The sequence below is a fragment of the Mesoplodon densirostris genome, chromosome X (genome assembly GCF_025265405.1).
Source record: "Mesoplodon densirostris isolate mMesDen1 chromosome X, mMesDen1 primary haplotype, whole genome shotgun sequence".
NCBI classification, from domain to species: Eukaryota; Metazoa; Chordata; class Mammalia; order Artiodactyla; family Ziphiidae; genus Mesoplodon; species Mesoplodon densirostris.
In genome coordinates this window covers 51,833,492-51,856,421 of record NC_082681.1, presented here as the reverse complement: position 1 = coordinate 51,856,421, position 22,930 = coordinate 51,833,492, and the positions used below count along the sequence as shown (strand labels likewise).

Genomic DNA, 22,930 nt, shown 5'->3' with positions numbered 1-22,930 from the left:
TGTAGAACATATGAACATATGTAGAATTATTTATCCAAATGGATATATCCATTTTATACCCTAATCTTGTAGATTAAGAGATAATAATAATTAATAAATGAACATTAACACCAACACTAACACAGCTAGTTTTCAAGAAGGGGTGAGGGGAGCTCTCTCAAATTATCTTAAATTCTGAAGACCAGTTCAACAGAGCAGCAATATTTATTAGTTATATGACCTTGGGCAAGGGCCTAAAATATAAAAAAGATTATAAAAAGATATAGAAGTCCTTGTAAGAACAGTACTTGACTTTAAAATCATTGTGGTGTCCCCAAAATGGAAACTGGTGTGAATTAGAAAAACATCAAATAATGTCCCTGCACTGGGCAGCAAATAAAACATATTTTTCCATGTTTAATTTGCTGGGCACACTGGTATCCTTCCCTCTCCCAAACATGCAATGCGCATATAAATGTGAAGATGGTAATACTTAGGCTCAAACTAGAAACTTCCACCAGATGTGGCCTTCTTGAAGGGAGGCACTGTATCTGGACTTCATACCCCCAAGAGCTTACTTGGCATAGTGTCTGATACACAATATGAGTTCAATAAACGCTTACTGAATGTCTTCACCCAGAAATCTATTTGTATTTATATGTTTAAACTTAAACTCGCAGAAACTGAAGAGTGGTACTAGAGCTGAGAGCAAAGTGTTTTTATTTTCCTGAGGCAGACTGGTGTCATGGTTAAAAGCATGGCCTCTGGACTCAGACTGCCTGAAGTTGAATCCCAGCTTCATCAATTACTAGCTGAGTGACCTTGGGCAAGTGACTAAACCTCTCAGTGCTTCAATTTCCTCATTTGTAAAAGGAAGATAATAACTATACTTACCATCTTGGGCTTGTTATAAAGATTCAATGAGTTTTTAAAATATGTAGTGTTTAAAGTAATGTAAACACAGAGAGTGAACTCCAAATTTTAGCTATTTTTATTTTTGTCAGTTTTTATATGTGCATTTGTGTTTTAAGATGTGACTGGGTCTTACAAAGTGACGTTTATTTTCTATTAAAGAATACAGATGAAGTGTGAAGTAAACTGCATCTAGACACCATTTAAAGTTTCAGGCTTTTTTTTTTTTTTTTTTTTTTTTTGCGGTATGCGGGCCTCTCACTGCTGTGGCCTCCCCCGTTGCGGAGCACAGGCTCTGGACGCGCAGGCTCAGCGGCCATGGCTCACGGGCCCAGCCGCTCCACGGCACATGGGATCCTCCCAGACCGGGGCACGAACCCGTATCCCCTGCATCGGCAGGCGGACTCTAACTTGCGCCACCAGGGAGGCCCTGGGCTTTTTTTTTTTTTTTTTTTTTTTGTGGTACGCGGGCCTCTCACTGTTGCGGCCTCTCCCGTTGCGGAGCACAGGCTCCGGACGCGCAGGCCCAGCGGCCATGGCTCACGGGCCCAGCCGCTCCGTGGCATGTGGGATCTTCCCGGACCGGGGCACGAACCCGTGTCCCCTGCATCGGCAGGCGGACTCCCAACCACTGCGCCACCAGGGAAGCCCCCAGGCATTTTTTTTAAGTGAGAAACTATGCTGACAACTTTAGAGGTGACAGTGAATTCCAGAAAAATTGACCCATGCTCAAGGGCAAAAAGGCTGTATTGGTATTAAGTTATTCCTCTAAACCCACAAGTAATAATTATGTGCTGGTTTTGTACGTAAATTCTATTCCATTATCGGTCATGTCCCACTTAAGTGATATGACAAAAGCATTTTGCTGTTTGGACCAAGGGCAATGGACAATTTTGGTAAAATTTATACCTCACTGAAAATGAAAAAGTAAACCAGTGTCTTTCAAAGGATATTAGTTAAACCAAGAAACCCTGAATCAAACTGCTATTATTAAGCAAATGATAGTATGTTTTACACAGAAACTGATGAGTGATATGAAAAGATCTGCATCACTGCATGTCAGATTCTGTATACTTTTGAACAGATATTTAGAACTGATCTACCTATATCAAGAAACATGATGGTATGTACATTTTTGAAAAATCAGAATTGAAATTGGGCTACAAATTATAATTGGTCATGAAAATTTGGGATTATAAAATGTCAGTGGCCTTCTATTTCTGGCCAGGAATGGATTTTTACCCTGCCTGGACCCCCACCCCCACCCCCCAAAATGGATAAAATACATAAAACAATGGTGATTTTCAAGACACTGAATATCAGGCAATGGAGGACTGTGATCCTTGGGAAATAGGAAACAAATAGGGTGAGCCCTCTGATTTTCCAGGCTCACTGTCTTGAGAGAGTTTCCAGGCCATAGTGCAGGGAGGACAAATACAGGCAGAGCCTGGTGAACTCCCCGAGTGGAGGTGACAGAGCTAAGAGTCTGGCTAGGGTTCGTAGGACAGAGTACCTGAGAGAGCCACACAGAGTGAGGTCTTCAGAGACCTGCAAAGGGTCTCCCTCAAGTATTCAGCAAAGGACTGATCAGCACATGGCATGCCTGTGAGGAAATTACCCTAGGCCAGAGAAAGAACTCCAGCTGAAAGGATTCAAAAGAACAGTGCCTGTCAGTCACACACGACCAGGAGTAGTGCCTGTTCCACCAGTCAAACTGGAAAACCTCATGATTCACAGGGCACTGGGCAGAGTACTCAGAAGGGTCTTGCCTACATAATGAGAAATAATGAGCCCTAGACTGTGCACTGCTTTGGTCCTGCCTAACAAACCTAAACAGAAGAACCTGAAGGGATCAATCTGTTTCAAGTAATTCAAGTGCATCCCAGAACAGAGCTTGAGCATATTTCTAACAATATAAAATATGCAGCACCCAACAAGGTAAAATTTACAATATCTAGTACCCAATAAAAAATAGTCATGCAAAAAGTAAGAAAATACATGCACGATGAGAAGAAAAATTAATCAAAAACTGACTAAGAACTAACACAAATGTTAGAATTAGCAAAGTCATTAAAAGTTATTTTAACTGTATTCCATATTTCAAAAAGTTCAATAAAGACATGAAAGGTGTTAAAAAGACCCAAATCAAACCTAGAGATTAAAAAAACAATGTCTGAGATGAAAAATACACAGAACTGGATTAACAGCAGATTACACATTGCAGTAGAAAACATTATTGAACTTGAAGACAGCAATAGAAGCTATCCAAATGAAACAGAAAGAAAAATTACTGAAGAAAAAGAACAGAGCATTAATGAGCTATGGTACAACTTTAAGCTGCCTAATATGCATGTCATTGGAGTCACCAAAGGAAATGGGGGCACTGAAAAAATATTTGAGAAAATACTGGCCCAAATTTTTTTTCTAAATTTGATGAACACTATGAATTCACAGATCCAAGAAGCTCAATGAACTTCATGCACAAGAAATAGAAGGAAAACTGCAGCACATGGCACAGCATAGTCAAATTTTTTAAAACCAGAGATAATGAGAAAGTCTTAAAAGCAGCCAGCAGGTGGGGGGTGGGAGGGAAACAACACATTAGATACAGAAGAACAAAGATAATGATGAAAGCAAATTTACCATTGGAAACAGTGCAAATGAGAAGACAGTGGAACATCTCTAAAATACTGAAAGAAAAATACCTGTCAACCTAGAATTCTAAACCCAGTGTCTTTCAAAAACAGAGGTGAAATAAACACTTTTTCAAACATGCAAAAATTGAAAGAATTAATCACGAGCAGACCTGCAACTATAAAAAATGTTAAAGGAAGTCCTTCAGGCAGAAGAAAAATAATACCAGATAGAAATAATAGAAATATGGGTCTATAAAAAGTAATGAAGAACACATGCTATAGTAAATATGGGGGTAAAAATATTATTTTCTTATTTAAATTTCCTTTAAAAATATAATTGACTCCTTAAAGCAAAAAATTAGAAAACAATATATTGTGAGGTTCAAAACATATGCAGAACCAAGTTAGAAGACTTACACAATCTGTTTTCAAGACATTATAAATCTACAGTAATCAAGGGAGTGTGGTAGTGGCATACAGATAGACACTAGAAGAGAACAGAGTCCAGAAATAAATCCTTATGCTTATAGTCATCTGATTTTTGATAAAGATGCAAGGGAATTCAGTGGAGAAATGATAGTCTTTTCAACAAGTGGTGTTGGGAAAACTGGATATCCATATGCAAAAAAAGTAAAGATTTCTTAGATATGACACCTAAAACATGATCCAGAACTTGCTAAAATAGACTTTATTAAAGTCTGTGCTTTATTAAACTCTGTGCTTTGAAAGATGTTAATAAGAAAATAAAAGGACAAACTATACAGACTGGAAGAAAATATTTGCAAATAGTACATCTGACAAAGACTTGTATCCAGAACATATAAAGGACTCTCAAAACTCTATAATTTAAAAAAAAAAAAACTAAAATTTTTAAATGAACCAAAAATTTAAGCAAATGCATCACCAAAGAAGATATATAAATAGCAAATAAGCACCTGAAAAAATGTTCAGCATCATTCATCATTAGGGAGATGCAAACTAAACTCACAATGAAATACCACTATGCACTTACCAGAACAGCTAAAATTAAAAGTGTAACAAATGTTGGCCAAGATTTGAAGCAACTGGAACTCTCACACACTGCAGTGGGAATGTAAAATGATACAACCACACTGGAAAACATTTTAGTAGTTTCTCAAAAAGTTAAACATATATCTTCCGTATGACCTAGACTTTCCATTTCTAGGTATTAACCCAAGAAAAGCAAGAGCATATGTCCATGCAAAGACTTGCATGTGAATGACAGTAATAGCATTATTTATAATAGCCAAAAACTGGAAACAACCCAAATGCCCATTAAGAGGTGAATGGATTTTTTTTAATTGTGGTATATCCATATAATGGAATACTGCTCAGCAACAGAAAGGAATGAACTTACTGACACACACAGCAATATGGATGAATCTCAAAATAATTACGCTGACTGAAAAAAATCAGACAAAAAAGAACACACAGTAGTACATGATTTCATTTATATAAAACTCTAGAAAATGCAAATTAATCTACAGTGACAGAAAACAGATGAGTGGTTGTGGGAAAAGAGGGATATAATACAAACAGGAAGGAAGGATTACAAAATGGCATAAGGAAACTTTTGCAGGTAATAGATATGTTTACTTTCTTGATTTTGGTAATGGTTTCATGGGTATACAGAGATGTCAAAATTTATCAACTTGTATACTTTAAATATGCACAGTTTATTGTATGCAAATTATAACTCAGTAAAGTTGCTTTTTAAAGTTTTAAGATTAAATGTGACTAAACCTTGCAATCATCAGTTTTATACTCCTAGAATACCTCTAAGGCAGTAGCAGACTTTAAATGCATTCAAACAGTAAAATATTTTACATCAAAGGGGCTTTTTATAAAGAATAAATAATACAGAGTAGATATGAAAATGTTTCTATTACTATTTAATTTTGTTTCTTAAAAGATGTATTTCATCGTCTAACTCTTCCAAATGAAGACGTTCCATGAGTTTTGAACCATTTGCTAAAAATGAGAAAAGACAGCATGCTGAGAGCTGAGAAGATGGAACAGCAACAAAACGTTAGTATAATTGTTACCTGAAACTACAATATGTGTATTGTTATTTAGTAAGTGCATCCAACAATGCACTTTTTTATTTTTAGATTTATATGTTTTGTGAGGTATCCTTTACTCAGCTACAACAGTCATTAAAATCAAGTATAAAAATAAACAACTTAGAATCAGACCTTCAGGTAGTTGTATCATAAACCAAGATTTTGTTTAAATGAAGCGCACAATGTCACTGCTCTCATTGAAATGAGAGCAAAGGTTGTCACACTATTAATAAATATTAAAATTAATCTAAAAAGCATTCGTTTCATCTCATATCCTTCTTTATTTCTATTTTTGTAAATGCTTTATAATATATAATATTAGGACAGTGGTAAATATATAGTTTGTAAATAAATATATGTATATTAGGGGTGACTGAAATTTTTGGTAGTAAGGGAGAGTGATCAAAAAAGTTGGGAAATGGGGCTTCCCTGGTGGCGCAGTGGTTGAGAGTCTGCCTGCCGATGCAGGGGAGACAGGTTCGTGCCCCGATCCGGGAAGATCCCACATGCCGCAGAGCGGCTGGGCCCGTGAGCCATGGCCGCTGAGCCTGCACGTCCGGAGCCTGTGCTCCACAACGGGAGAGGCCGCAACAGTGAGAGGCCCACGTACTGCAAAAAAAAAAAAAAAAAAAAAAAAAGTTGGGAAATGCTTTGCTTAAAGAAGGGTGAAGGGAAATCATTCTTATGAACTGACATGTATTATTGTGATTCTGCTTGCATACAGTTATGATATATGTTAATTAGGAAAGAATAAATCATTCTGATGACTGTAATATAGTTGCCCTGATGCAGGTAGGGCAGCTTAATGAATAAGGATTTGTGCTGCCATAAGGTACATCCCAAAGTGGACTCTATTAACTAACTGTGACCAAGGCAATTATAGTGTCTGAAGCAGACCAATCTAGCACTGTCAGAATTAATACCTATTACGTGTGTGGGTTTCTAAAACATGAGTGAAGCATAGCTAGCAAAATCCAGCCCACTTTGGGGAAAAAAAACTAATTATTTGAAAATCTAAAGGTAAAAGAGAGTGGATCTTAGAGCATAGAAAAATGAAACCAAAACAGGTTATGTGGTGAGTCTGAAGAACTCAAAAAAACAAACAAACAAACAAAAGAACTCCGTGTAGTAAAGAAAGCTTCCAGGGATGCAGGGCTTCCCTAAATCCCCTTGTTTGGATCCAGACACCTATGCACAAAGGCACCAACTGAGAACATCGTTTTGGTTGGTAACAGCTGAGTGAGCATGCAACATTGCTTATAGTCAACAAAATGTTTACATTGAGATATTGTGTTGGTTATTTTATCAATTGTCCCTTTCAACTCCCATCCCCTCAAGTCCCTTCGGGATCCTAGATTAAATAATGTAAATGTATCTGGTCCCAAAGATTCTTCTGTGAGACCTCCCTCTCCTGTGCTGGTAGGTCTCTCTGAATGTCTGTGTGATTTCAGGCCTTCAAAATTCTACTTCTTTCCCTGACCTGGAGCTCTGCATTCTGCACTGTTTACAAAATGCTCACTAGTTAGGAGGGCCAACTGTGTGCTAAGTGCTGTGCTAGCTGGCTAAGGACAAAACAATGCAGAGTACCTGCCCACAAAGAACACACAGTCTATCGAAGGAGATACTTAAATATATAATCATAAAAGAACACGGTAATCAAAGAAATATACACACAGGGTATTATGGGAATGCTAAGGTGGGGCACCTATTCCAGCTTGGGGAAAGGGGACTAGAAAGAAACACCAACAGTGGCACATGAACTAGCTGTAAATAATGTCTACCAGTTAGTTAATCAGGTAGAGGGCACAGCATTTACAAAAGCAAAAGTAAAAGCATGGAGGCACAAAGCAATGTGGTATAGCCAAGGAGTGCACTGATACTGTATATCAAATTGTAAGGAAGGATGTGGAAGAGGTGGGGGGGGGATCAAAGGAGGAGCTTGATATGCTATGCTCAGAAACATGGATAATTAGCCTTTGACAATGGGAACGACTGAAGACTTTTAGGGAAGGCAAGGACTCATTAGATCACTCTAATAATTTTTCAGAATATCGATTTGAGGAGGCTCTGGTATAAATCCAGGGGGAAGATAATGAGAGCCCTAAGTAGAGGGCAATGGTAGTAGAGATGAAAAGGGGCATACTGAAGAATTAACACTGGTGTAAAATCTGCAGGACCTGTGAATGTTTTGTAACACAGAACAGTCTCTTCTACTAGGACTTGGAGTTCTGATGTGCTAGATTTCTTTTTTTTTAATTTTTTTAATTTTTGGCTGCATTGGGTCTTCGTTGCTGTGCACGGGCTTTCTCTAGTTGTGACAAGTGGGGGCTACTCTTCGTTGCAGTGCGCAGGCTTCTCATTGAGGTGACATCTCTTGTTGTGGAGCACAGGCTCTCGGCACACGGGCTTCAGTAGTTGCGGCATGCGGGCTCAGCAGTTGTGGCTTGCAAGCTCTAGAGCTCAGGCTCAGTAGTTGTGGCACACGGGCTCAGTTGCTCCGTGGCAAGTGGGATCTTCCCAGACCGGGGCTCGCACCCATGTTCCCTGCATTGGCAGGCGGATTCTTAACCACTGCACCACCAGGGAAGTTCCAATGATGTCCTACAGTTCTAATGAAGAGCAGTATGGCATAGAAAAGTGCCTACAAGCACTGGGTCTGGAGCCAGGTTCAAAGCATAGCTTCACTACTTTTTAGCTGTGCGACCTTGGGCCAGTTACTCAACCTCCCTGAGTCTCAGTTTCCCAATCTTTAAAAACGGTGATTAATAATAACAGCTCTTGCTTAAGGCTGTGAGGATTCAAATATACATCATGATTAAAGGGCATAGCATAGTGTCTGGTCTAGAATAAGCAATCAATTTTTTGGTAGCTGTTTAATTTTATTATTATTAACCATATGCTTTAGAAAATATATGAGCAAATTGCAGTTTTGACATCTTACTATGAAATTTGAGAAATTGAATCAGTATTCTTGCCCAGATGGAAAGTCACCATACCTCTCTGCAGGGAGGTAGCTGACAAGCATAAATATTAAGCAAATGTTAGTAATTAGATATGATCAGTGTAAAAGATATTTATTTATACACTGTTCCAGACAGAGTTTAAAGTGACTCACAAAGATGCATAAAACATAACAAAATAGCAGAAATTTAAAAAATAGGATCAAAAAGAAGAAAAGCAAGAGTGGAGACAAAATAGAGGAGTGAGAATCAAGGTTCCAAAACAAAAGGGCAACTGAGGTTTCCCAGTGGTCAGCTGGGGTCCAGGCTCCCGCAAGCCCACCCATGGAGCAAATCTACAACTCAGACAACATACCCACGTCTGCCCACACTGGGGTCCATTCTCAAAAGCGTTATGGTAGCCAAGGTGTTTTTCATTTTCCCCTAACAATGAGAAATGTATAATAGCTCTCAATTTTACAAGATTCTGATTTTGGGTTTGCAGTAAGGTTCTCTTGGCCCCCACAATCCTTTCCAAAACAGGTTCTGCAAATGTGGCGTTTGCATGTACTGAGGCATTTTGCAGTTTTACCTCCTTTTAATATATCTACCAACTCCAGGACACCCCTTCTAAATGATGGTAGGAGTATATACGGGGGGAGTAACTAAAATATAATCTCTTTTGTTAGCGCTTAGAAACACAGGTGGGGACAATTTCCTCCAGATCGAATCCACATGGTTACCTTTCAATACCACCAAATTCTGTTCATAAACAGTTTGAAGAAATTCCCACTTAAAATAATATATATTAATACTTCTCTAAAGTAAGTGCCAGAGGGAAGTGGGATATCTTAAAATATATATATTTCTCCTGCAGAGTGGTTATTTCAATACATGGAAATGTGGTCTTATTTTCATGATTTCACACTTTTCCTGCTCCTCAGCATTTCCAGGCATCTTAAACCTACCACCAATCCTAGAAGGCAGATCTCCATAAACATGGTACATAGAAGTAAGTAGAAAACAAGACCATGTGTCTAAACACTCCCCTCAGCAACAGAAGAAATGCATTTATTAAGACAAATCCCATTTGGCTTTCCAGCTTGCAAGATGTACACTAGAAGCTTCCTCTCACAGGAGCCACACAGGCTCACTAGAACCCCATGAGGCTAATGGGGTGAAGGATGGCCAGTTCATCCCCTCCTCTGCCAAAGTCACTTTCCTTAACAGCCCAAAAGCTTTTTTTAAAAAGATAAAAAATCCACAACTAAAAGAACAGAATACTTTAAAATCCAGGTTTATATGCATAAAGCACTTTATTTTTAAGTCTGGTGAGAGCCGACACATTGTCATTTTTCAATAAGCCTCATCACCGTGTGAAACTCCATTATCTTTCCTTAGTCAACAAGCTTTGATAAACCAGCACCCCCCCCAGGGAAGACCCTCTTCTCCTGCCTGGGTCACAGATGGTGGGGATTTCTAAACTGAACTCTAGCTAGCATCTAATTCTTTCTTGTAGGCCACATCACCTAAAAATCACTCACGCAGTCGCCTTAAATGAGAAATCACGATGGTTCATGACTAATCCAGCCCATGTTCACACATAACTGTGATTTCATGCATTTGGTTTCTTTTTTAATTTTAGGGATGCTGTGATCTAGCTATGGCCACAGAAACCTTAAACACAGTGAAATAACCTGTAGTTGAACTTAAATTGAACTATATATGTGGCAGATAATTTTAAGGTGTTATTTAAGGTCTGTAAGACATAAAATAAATGCTAATTTCTTTCAAATAAAACATTAATAAATGTATACATGAGTATATGTACACAAAAGAGTAGGTAAAAATTGGAGAATATAAAATAAAGATAAAATGTTAACATACAAGCTCTCTTTCCCTCCTAAGCTGCTTAACCATAATTACTTTACACATTACATCAAATCCCTAGAACAAGGTTAGTCCATGTATTATCAACATCTGGTCTACAGCTAGAAGCAATGTCCTAATATTAAAAAAAAATACTGAAGTATAAAAAATTTTAAACTGCCAAAATGTTCAAATTGCATGTATTATATATTTGTTTTGTCTTCAATTCTGACATAGCATATAAAAGTACCTTTAAAAGTTCTAAGCGGGGAGGATATATGAATTTTTGTAATTCCGTTAATATAACTTACAATAAATCAAGGCACTCAAAATGTCTAGGTGGACTTTCCTAGCCCCTCATGCATAACCATGTGACCTTAGTATTACACATTCAGTAATCAGCATATCAATAAGGATGCCCTTTTATTTTATAAAAATTAATAATCTCTCCCACTAGATAATAAATTGTATGAGAGAAGGGACTTTGTTTTGTTCACTTCGGTCCCCTTCAGTGCCAAGAGTGCTGTCTTGCACATAATATGCACACAATAAATATTTGTTGAATGAATGAGCTGGCGTCAAAAATACTATATATCGGGCTTCCCTGGTGGCGCAGTGGTTGAGAGTCTGCCTGCCGATGCAGGGGACACGGGTTCGTGCCCCGGTCCGGGAAGATCCAACATGCCACAGAGTGGCTGGGCCCGTGAGCTGTGGCCTCTGAGCCTGTGCTCCTCAACGGGAGAGGCCAAAACAGTGAAAGGCCCATGTACCGCAAAAAAAAACCCAAAAAACTATATAGCATATTCAGCCACACCCAAAAACTTACCACCCAGGACTTCTCCACATTTGATATCATTAATTCAAATACCCCACTCTTAACTACAATCCCCTGTCCTTCTGGCCTGTTCACTCAATGACCTCCCCCAGCTGTACACCAGTTCTCAGACCTCATGGCCGGGAGGTAGTCCTCCATAGACCTTTCACTCCCGCCCTGTCAGCTCCTTCCTGTCTTCACTTCCTTTCCTAGACAGTATGGATACTATTGTTTCAACTGCACTCTTGTCAATATCCTCAATAACCCATTTGCATCGCAAATATCTAATAAAAACGTAACCCTAGAAGAGCCCAACTGTTGTGCGTTATGCCTGCACTGGGACTACTGATATCTACTGGAGAAAACAATCACAATCTCGTAGATTATGATCAGTATGAATTCTTGGTCACCAAGCTCACTTCAACACTGCCTGACACTCCAGCTATGCTTCCCTAGTCCTAGCTTGCTCTCCTGCTTACCACAATATTTCAAACCTTCCTCAAGCACCTCAAAACTCCAACCCAAACCCTGCTCCACTTCAACCCCTGCTCTAAGAGGATGACCTTTCCTCTTCTATCATAGGGAAATATAAACGCTCTCAGACAAGTTCCTGCAACCAAATCTATAAACCTATTTTCATCTATATCTGTTCACTTTTTGTTCTTCCCAACTGTAATGTCCTTCCTCTTGTTAAAGGGTAATCTCTCCATTTCATTCTGGATCCTCTCGCATCTGGCATGAGGACTTTACTCGGTAAGGACTTTGCTCTATCAATTACCTCTTCCTTCCCATCAGCCTTTAAAGACATCTAAGTCCTCCTAAATTTAAAAAAAAAAAGAAGAAAAGAAAAAATTTCTCTGGATCTCAACCCTTCCCCTACTACCACCCTTTCTTTGCTCTTCAGAGCCAAATTTCTCTAAGGAATTGTCCATATCCACTGCCTCCACTTCCCCATATCCCCAAACATTTCTCAGCCCACCAAAGTCTAGCATTCCTCCCCCCACTCCCCTGAAATTGCTCTAAGGTCAACAAGAACCTCCTAAATCCAATGGACAGTAGTCAGTTTTTATTGTCGTAGACCTCTCTGAATCTTTAGCAACACTGACCATTTTTCAATGGAGCCATTCCATTTTGAAAAACTTCTCCTATTGATATTCAAGTAGATGCACAAACATATATCATAAGGATGCTCAATGTTTAAACCAGCAAAAAAATTATACAATTTAAGCATCAATAAGAAACTGATTAAATAAACTATGGTACATACATATAATGGAATACTATGTCACTGTTAAAAAGAAAGAGGTAGGGGCTTCCCTGGTGGTGCAGCGGTTGAGAGTCTGCCTGCCGATGCAGGGGATGAGGGTTCGTGCCCCGGTCCAGGAAGATCCCACATGCCGCGGAGTGGCTGGGCCCGTGAGTCATGGCCACTGAGCCTGCACGTCCGGAGCCTGTGCTCTGACACGGGAGAGGCCACAACAGTGAGAGGCCCACGTACCGCAAAAAAAAAAAAAAAGAGGTAGAAGACTTCCCTGGCAGTCCAGTGGTTAAGACCCCAAGCTTACACTGCAGCACTGCAGCAGGCATGGGTTTGATCCCTGGTTGGGGAACTAAGATCCTGCATGCTGGAGGTAGTTATAAATATATTGACATTGAAAGCATGTCACAAATATTAAATAAAAAAATACACTGCAAAACATATATAACTATAATTCCATTTGTATTTTGTAACATAATTGCAGACAGGATGGATGGATGGATGAATAGATGAATGGAAAGAAGAAAAGAAATATTTCATATGGGCATGGAAAATGTCTGAAAGGGGATACAAATTTAATATTGTTACCCCTGGTGAATGGGATGCAGAGAAGAGAATGGAAGACTTATATGTTATCTTTTATTGGGTCAAGAAATAAAAATGTAGTCAGATCCCTAAGCACACCAACATTTCCAAAGTAGGTAAGAAAGAAGTTCAAAGGAGATCAAAAGGGAATGGCCAGAGAGACTGGGTAAGATATGTTTTAGTGTTCCAGAGATAAGGGAGGAGAGAGCGAAAGGTGGTTAATGGTTTCAAACATGGAAAAATAAAAAGAAGAGGTAAAAAATAAGAAGAGGTAAGTGTCCAATAAACAAAGAGCATGAACAGATAATTCTTGAAGGAGGAAGATCAAATGGCCACTAGATGTAAAAAAGAAACAGTTTCACTCTTACTGGTAATAAAGATTTTTTTTTATCCTTGCCTATCAATTAAGCAAAATTTTAAAGACAATATTTAATTTTAAAAGGGAAGATGTAAGAAGTACTCACATACTTTGTTGGCAAATGCAAATCAGTTTTGAACTAATAAGAACCTACTGTATAGCACAGGGAACTCTACTCAATATTCTGTAATAACCTATATGGGAAACTAACCTTAAAAAGAGTGGATATTTGTAAATGTATAACTGATTAACTTTGCTGTACAGTAGAAACACAACATTTCAAATCAACTATATGCCAATAAAAATTAAAATAAATAAATAAATTTAAATTTGATTTCTAAAAAGCCGAACTTCAACTTCTCAAAATTGCGATTAAATCACTGATTATATATTATGTTTTTTTTTAACACATACCTCCCCTGCTGAAATAAGTTCTACCAAAAAAAAAGGCCATCGTCTACCTTCTTCTCCACTATATCTCAAGCACCTACCCTAAAAACTGGCACATTGTTGGCTCTCAGTAAATCAACCCATACTTTCTGAGAAATTACAAACAATAGTTTAAAGACACTGATACTAAAGCTATTCTGATGCCTGAGTTGACAGAAATACAAACAAGAAACAGTGTAGAAGTCATGGAAATTTTCCATCTCTTACGAATTACTCAAGTTCAAGGTAGGTTTAGATAGACACAGATATAAAAGCCACAGTAGTCCGTCATTTCAACTATTCTGGCAGCACTGTCCAGTCTCCTACCCTCTTATATCTCTGTCACAGCACCCAGAAAAATCCCCCAAACTAGATTGACTCCACTCTGTTTCTACACCTGGGCTGATGAGTGCTGTTGGAGAGAATGGATACAGGGTTCTGTGACTTGGGGAGAGACAAACTCAAGTTATCCAAGCCTTTCTAGGCTCACTATGATGTGGCAATCTGGATGGTTTGCCTCTAAAGAGCTCCTCTATTCATCCCTCTCAAATGCTGTTCCAACCCCTCACTGCTCTCATCAGTTGGGACCTCCCACAAAATCCTGTCCTTCCATAGCTCCTTCCTCCTCCACAGCTTCACCAATCCTGCCCTCTTTCCCTCCTGTCTCGATGGAAGAGCTACCTCCCTTTCTCTAAACCCGTCTTTTCACCTCTTTCACTCTGAAGTCCCCACCCTCCTGCTTCCTCAGCGACCTTGCATGGATCAGGCTCTGTGCCATCTACACATAAATAGGCTCATCCCTCTCCTATATTTAAAAGGAACGAAATTAACATTTTCTTCTCCCCTGTGCCCCACTGTCTATAGGAAACACTGTCCTTCCTATCATAGCCAAGCCTCTTCCAAATGTATATTGTATTCCTTATCAGTCCCTTTAAGTGCTCTCTCCCCAACCCTCTACAATCTGCCTCTCTCCTCCTACTGCACTGATGTCATCACTGAGATCCTAATTGCCAAATCTAATGAGCATGTTTTTTAAATGTTTTATAGTATGTTTTATCTGATTACGAGAGGGGTACACATCATGAACAAAGTTACGACATACGGCAGACTAAAGAGAAAAAAAAATTGCATTGTATAGTAGGCAATGGTTAAATATCCCTAATAAATATAGTGTTCTTATAAACAAATGAAATATATAACCCAAGAGAAAAATGTGCAAAGGATATTAAGGAGCAAGTCTCAGGAAAAATACAAATAGCTAACACACATGAAGATACTCAGCCTTACTAGTGACCAGATAAATAAAAGTTAAATCAGTTAGATACTATTTTTCACCTATCAGATTGGCAAAAATTAAAGACTGTCCATTCAAGGGCATGAGGAAAAGCACTCTCAATGGTGAGACTGTAAATCCTCTTGGATGACACTTTTGTGATGCCTATTCACATTTTTTGAATGTGCATATCCTTTGACCCAACAATTTTTCTACTAGAAAGCTATCCCACAGAAATATTTCTGTGTGTCTATCTAGATCTACATACATCATTGAGTATTGTGCAAAGATGCTTATTGCAGCATGTCGTGGCTTGGACTAGGGTGACAGAGGAAATGGAGACGTGACAGAATATAATGACATGGGGCTTCCCTTGTGGCGCAGTGGTTAAGAATCCTCCTGGCAATGCAGGGGATACGGGTTCAAGCCCGGGTCTGGGAAGATCCCACATGTTGTGGAGCAACTGAGCCCATGTGCCACAAGTACTGAGCCTGTGCTCTAGAGCCCATGAGCCACTACTGAGGCCACGTGCCACAACTATTGAAGCCCGCACGCCAAGAGCCCATGCTCCGCAAAAAGCCACCACAATGAGAAGCCCATGCACCACAGCAAAAAGTAGCCCCCTCTTGCCACAACTAGAGAAAGCCCGCACACAGCAACGAAGACCCAATGCAGCCAAAAATAAATAAAATATTTTTTAATTAAAAAAAAGAATATAGGGCCTCCCTGGTGGCGCAGTGGTTAAGAGTCCGCCTGCCGATGCAGGGGATACGGGTTCGTGCCCCGGTCTGGGAGGATCCCATATGCCGCGGAGCGGCTGGGCCCGTGAGCCATGGCCGCTGGGCCTGCGCATCTGGAGCCTGTGCTCCGCAACGGGAGAGGCCACAACAGTGAGAGGCCCGCATACCGCAAAAAGAAAAAAAAAAAAAAAAAGAATATAATGACATGGTTGGAAGTTCAGGTCAACAGGACTTACTGATGAATTGGGTGTGGGGAGGGGAGTGAAAGACAGGAATCAAGGGTGAACATAGGTTCTTGGTTTGAGCAACTGAATAGATGATGGTGCCATTTTACTGAGATTGGGAAGGCTGAGGGAAGGGGCTAGGGATTTGAGACGACTCAAGAGTCCTGTTTTGGAAACAAAATCGTGGACATAGAGAACAGACTACTGGTTGCCAAGGGGGAGGCAGTTTGGGAAGGGATGGATTAGGAGTTTGGGTTTAGCAGATGCAAAGTGGTAAATAGAGGATGGCTAAACAACAAGGTCCTACTATATAGCACAGAGAACTATATTCAATTATCCTATGATAAATCATAATGGAAAAGAATATTTAAAAAAAAAGAATGTATATGGAATTCCTTGGTGGTCCAGTGGTTTGGACTCTACACTTTCACTGCTGAGAGCGTGGGTTCAATCCCTGGTCGGGGAACTAAGATACTGCAAGCCCCATGGTGTGGCAAAAAACATGTGTGTGTGTATATATATGTGTATGTATGTGTGTAAGTACGTATATATATATATATATATACACACACACACACATACATACACATATATATATAATTGAATCACTTTGCTATACAGCAGAAATAAATACAACACTGTAAATCAACTATACTTCAATTTAAAAAAAGAAAGAAAAAAAAAAGAGTCCTGTTTTGGCCAAGTTATGTTTGAGATGTCTATGATATTCAAGTAGGAATGCTGAATAGGCCATCGGATATATGAGGCTGTAGCTTAGAAGAAAGCCTTGGGACAGAGACATAAATTTGGGAATGATGAGTGTACAGACAGATGGCATTTAAAGCCATGGGGCTAAGACACTATAAAACTCTTAAAGGAAAACATAGGCAGAACGCCCTATGACATAAATCACAGCAAGATCCTTTATGACCCACCTCCTAGAGAAATGGAAATAAAAATAAACAAATTTGGACCTAATGAAACTTAAAAGCTTTTGCACAGGAAAGGAAACCATAAACAAGATGAAAAGACAACCCTCAGAATGGGAGAAAATATTTGCAAGTGAAGCAACTGACAAAGGATTAACCTCCAAAATTTACAAGCAGCTCATGCAAGTCAATATCAGAAAAACAAATAATCCAATCCAAAAATGGGCAGAAGACCTAAATAGACATTTCTCCAAAGAAGATATACAGATTGCCAACAAACACATGAAAGAATGTTCAACATCACTAATCATTAGAGAAATGCAAATCAAAACTACAATGAGGTATCACCTCACACAGGTCAGAATGGCCATCATCAAAAAATCTACAAACAGTAAATGCTGGAGAGGGTTTGGAGTAAAGGGAACACTCTTTCACTGTTGGTGGGAATGTAAATTGATACAGCCTCTATGGAGAACAGTATGGAGGTTCCTTAAAAAACTGCAAATAGAACTACCATATGACCCAGCAATCCCACTACTGGGCATATACCCTGAGAAAACCATAATTCAAAAAGAGTCATGTACCACAATGTTCATTGCAGCTCTACTTACAATAGCCAGGACATGGAAGCAACCTAAGTGTCCATCAACAGATGAATAGATAAAGATGTGGCACATATACACAATGGAATATTACTCAGCCATAAAAAGAAACGAAATTGAGTTATTTGTAGTGAGGTGGATGGGCCTAGAGTCTGTCATACAGAGTGAAGTAAGTCAGAAAGAGAAAAACAAATACCGTATGCTAACACATATATATGGAATCTTAAAAAAAAAAAGGTTCTGAAGAACCTAGGGGCAGGACAGGAATAAAGACACAGATGTAGAGAATGGACTTGAGGACACTGGGAGGGGGAAGGGTAAGCTGGGACGAAGTGAGAGAGTGGCATGGACTTATAAATACTACCAAATGTAAAATAGCTAGTGGGAAGCAGCCACATAGCACAGGGAGATCAGCTCCTGCTTTGTGAACACCTAGAGGGGTGGGATAGGGAGGGTAGGAGGGAGATGCAAGAGGGAGGAGATATGGGGATATATGTATATGTATAGCTGATTCACTTTGCTATAAAGTGGAAACTAACACACCATTGTAAAGCAATTATACTCCAATAAAGATGTTAAAAAAATTTAAAAAGAAAATAAAGCCATGCGGCTGGATGAATGCATCTAGAAAGATTCTGGATAGAGAAAAGTCAATGGACTGAGCTCTGGGTCACTCCCCTGTCGAGAGGTTGGGGAGATAAACTGAGTAGAAGAGGAGGCTGGGTAGAAGTTTTTTGTACAAACTTCAGTTTCAGAGAAGTTACCATACATCAAATGGTGGAAAATCACATATTTACCACTGTACCACTGTCCAACTCCTTCCAAGCCTGTCTTTTAAAAGATTCTAGCCTTATTTTTCTTTCTGAATACTTCAAAGCATTTAAATAGAACAGTACTCTTTTTTTTTTCTTTTCTGTTACACAGTGGTTTCCTCACATTGTATAATTCTCCTAGGATAAAACTCGTCAAGTACTACACCAGTAGTAATCAGCAATGGCTTTTCCATAAAGTTCATAATCTCATAACTTCCTCATGCCTAAAAGGCTGAGTGACTTGAGGCCAGAAGCTTAATTTGGTTGGCATCTTTTATTCGTTTGGGCTGTTCACTTCCCTATCACACAGGAACTTTCTCCAGCTTCTTATGAGCTCACTGAACAAACGCCTCAAGACATCTGACAAGCCATACTCCCTCTTCTCAGTGCAACCCCCCTTCCCCCCCACAAGAAGTACAGCATCTTCACATTTCCACTTTAAACTTTAGAAGTTTCCATCCAGAGACTCATGCCTTGAAAAGAAAGGAAGTACTTCCAACTAGGTCAAAGTTGCCATCAGGCATGCACTCTCACAGCAAAGCTGTGTGAGAACTGGGCCTGGGGCAGACTGGGGACACTTAGTTTCATGTCCAGGAGAACACAAAAGAGTGCCAATCCCTAGCATGGTAATGTCATTCATTAATTCAATTAACAAATATTAGCTAGCACCTAGGATGTGCCAGGCTCTGTTATGGATGCTGGGGTCCACTGGTGAATAAAACAGACGGCAATCCCTGCCCACATGGAACTTCCATTATGGAGGGCAGAGAGGGACAGACAATAAGAAAGAAAAATGAATAAAATACATAATATATTACATTAGAGTAATAAGGTAGGGAAGGGGCATATAGAATGTTCAGGCATATAGAATGTTCAGGGAAGCTTAAATAGGGTGGTTAAGAATGGCCTCACTAAGGTGACATTTAAGTACAAACTCCGAGCTGTCAGATTTCAAGTGCCTCAAAAAGGTGTCTTCTGTACTTCAATCACACCATCACCTGACCTCAGGCCCTTGAAGGCATGGTATCCCCAGTTCCTAGCACAAATATTTGTTAATCTCTTGTGCTCAAGACAAAGGGAGCTCTAAGATCTAGACCTTGTACTCAGAGAGGTACCTTCCAGGTGGAAAACCAACTGAGAGAGGTGTTAAGGAATTTTCCTGAGGTGTAAACAAAGTGCTTTAGGACACAGAATAACTGGTAAGTCTGCTTAGGGGAAGGAACTGTGTGTTCAGTAAGGCTGTCCCAAAGGAGGTGACTTTAGCGCTAAATCTTGAGATGAATATGAATTAATGGCAGGAGAGTGGTCATGGGTGGGAAAGTCTCTCTTCAGGGGAAAAATAAAAGGAGTAACTTGAGCAAAGACCCAGAGATGGAATCAGAAAGGACATTTTCTTGTGGACTGTCCCTCCCTAAGGTACTCCATCCATCCCACGATAAAACAAGCACACACTCACCCTCAGGCTCTCTGGCCTGGCTGTTGGGAAATCCTTATCACTTTCCACACCCTCATTTCTCCCCTAGCCAGCAGGAAAGGAAAAAGTTGAGTCAGGCACACATCCCTAGAATCCAGGGTCACCCTCTCTAACTTCAAGACAATTCCTTCTGAGTTGAGATCCCCGAAGGTTTCATTCAATTAGGTACACCCAGGGGTGTGTACTTATAGTGGCAACGTGGCAACCAGCCTCACGTTGGAAGTGAAGTGGGTAAGACATCAGTGAGGTAAGTGGTCCAAAGTCTCTGCAGTGCCTCTGAGGTGGAGTCAAGGACCAAAACTTAGGCTTCAGCTTGGAAGGGAAATTTTTAATCACTTAGTCCTCACCTGTGAGCTATTTAGTGTTCCTAACATCCAAGACAGCAGAGGTGGTGTGATAGGGGATAAGAACACAGTTTGGCAGTCAGATGACCCAACTCTGCCTCTCATTAGTTGGGTGATTTGAGACAAAGCACTTAAACTCTCAGAGTCTCCCTTTCATCATAGCATGCTTATAATTGTAGTGCCTAGCACATACACTTATCATTAGGATTATGTGAGATAATTATGTAAAGAATTTATCACAGTCCCTGGCTCAATGAATACTAACAACCATGATTAGTAGCAGCCTTTAAGGGGAAAAGCTCAGAGAGTATCAACCAGAATGCCACAGGGAGGAATTGGGACATCGGGATTGACATATATACACTATTGATACCATGTATAAAATAGACAACTGATGGGAACCTACTGTATAGCACAGGGAACTCTATTTAATGCACTGTGGGGTCCTAAATGGGAGGGAAATCCAAAAGGGAGGGGATATATGTATATGTACGGCTGATTCATGTTGCTGTGCAGTAGAAGCTAACACAACATTGTAAAGCAACTATACTCCAATAAAAATTAATTTAAAAAAATAATAAACAATGTTTTTTTTAAAAAAATCAGAATGCCACATACACTCACAGACCAATTATCCCTGAACAGGCCTCCAAACTTCATTTCACTGCTCTAGCCTAGCGAGAGGCACCTGAAATTGTGCTACCAGAAATGTTCATCCCCTGCTAGGAAAAGTCTCACAAGCCAAGTTGGTGGTCTTTTTCTAGTAGGATTTCCAGCAGGTGCTTTAAAAAAAAAACAAAAACACCAACAGCTACAACTACAGCAGAAAACTTCACTAGGGCCTCAACTCTTTGCATTAAACATTGTTCTCTCCACAGACCAGCGGGCAAACACATAAGGTCATTAACACCTTAATATTAATGGATTTATGAGGGGTGGGGATGGGGAGCTGAAAGCAGAAAAGAAGCCAGTTAAAAATAGAAGGTACAAGATGTACTGAAGACTAATTTCTGGCACAAATGTACAAGGCCTAGGATCAACCCTGCCTAAAGCAGTATTCTGGAATGCTAGGTCCTCTGGTCCTGAAGAAGCTGGCAGGCTACTGGGGGAAGAAAACTTTGGTTGATGAGAAACATCACCTGTTCGAGTCACCAAAATTCTCACCAAATGATTTCACCACCAAAAAACCCAACCATTTTATTCAACATTAAGGGCTGGAGGGACATCTTTTCTGCCCCTTTACAAACCATCACCGAAGATGGAAGCGTTCTGTGTCGCTTCTGAGGGCTGTGGGACCCTCCTCCAGAAGGGTACCCCCGCTGCCTGCTGGAAGAAGGATGGCAAGATAAAGCGGCTCAGCTCCAGAGCACACAGCTGGGTCCCCAGCCCAAGCGCAGAGGGTGCCCACCGAGGCAGGGCTCGGGGCCAATTGGCCTCCAGCCTTTTAACCTGCGGCGGATCCAGGGAAGCGGACGCCACGAGGTCAGAGGTCCGGAAAGAGTGCGGGGCCCAGACCCCGCGCGACCGCCGGGCGCTGCTAGAGACACCCCCGAAAAGATGACTCGACGCCCCGAAGGGCGCAGTTCCCGCTAGGAGCTCGGCCCCACCCCCGCCCCCAGGGCCAGCTCCCGGGAGGGGCCCCGGGCTCCGGAGGGCGGGAAAAGTCGGCCACTCTGGAGGAAGCAGAGCCCCGAGGGGCACAGCCCGTGGCGGCGACGGATGGGCCGGGGAAATGGCCAGGGGCGGCAGGGAGAAAGAGTGGTGGGGAGGGACCGCCCCAACAGACTGGAGTCAAAGCGTGGGGGGTGCGGTCCGCACAGGCGGACGGAGAGAGGGAACAGGGGGTCAGCTAGGGACAAGGAGAGACTGGGAGAGCGTAAGGGGGTAGGGAAGCGCGCAGGTCCCCGAGATGGGGGTGGGGGCGCTTAGGCAGCGAAAAGGTGCTGGGGGCCCAGGAGGCGTCCCGGACCGAGGGCGGAGGGGCGCTCGCGGGCCACGGACCTACCTGTCACCTGCAACAGGTGCCGCGAGAAGGCGAGACGTCCCAGTACCGGATTCAGGGGAGGGTCTCCGAGTCCGGGAAGACTGCAACCCCACTCTGGCGGCTGGCCCTTCTTACCCTCCCGGGAGGCGGAAAAAGCTGCAACTTTCCCTGGAGCGGGGGAGGAGCTGGACTCTTAAAGGGGCCGCACAGCGCTCCGGGCTCCTGGGTAGGGGGCTGCGCCTACCGAAGGGGAGCTCTGAGAGCCAAAGCCTTAAGGCACTGGAGGGATGCCGGCCCCGGTTAGCAAAGGGTGCTTGAAGACTGTCGATAGCAGTCTAAGACTAGACCTGGGTTCCATTGGTGGTCACTCTCTCAGACGATACATCATCTTTCTCTTCCGCTCAGCCTGAGCCAAAAGTTGTCAAATTGTTGTGTACTTCTAAGAAGGTGAAGGCTCTAGACCGTATAATTTGGGGAGATAATGATACTATTCTGATCCTTTGACTTTCAGCTTTTTATAGCAAATAAAACTGTCTGTCTAAAATAGAAACGTTTTGGGGAAAGGACATAGACTAAATTCACACATGGACACAACTGGTTAAACTCACTGGTAATCAAAGAAGAGCAAATTAGAACCATAATGCAACTCTTTGGCAAAGGTTTTGTTTGTTTGTTTTTATAACAC

At 41.0% G+C, this 22,930-nt stretch overlaps 1 protein-coding gene across 1 annotated transcript in view; it reads right to left on the bottom strand.

Annotated features, from left to right (window-relative positions):
• SYTL4 (synaptotagmin like 4) overlaps positions 1 to 22,413 on the bottom strand; it is a 71,160-nt gene extending 48,747 nt beyond the window's left edge. Inside the window, exon 1 of the mRNA XM_060087169.1 lies at positions 22,267 to 22,413. The gene's annotated coding sequence lies outside the window, so the exon portion shown is untranslated. The remainder of the gene's footprint in view (positions 1 to 22,266) is intronic.
• Positions 22,414 to 22,930: the final 517 nt, after the last annotated feature.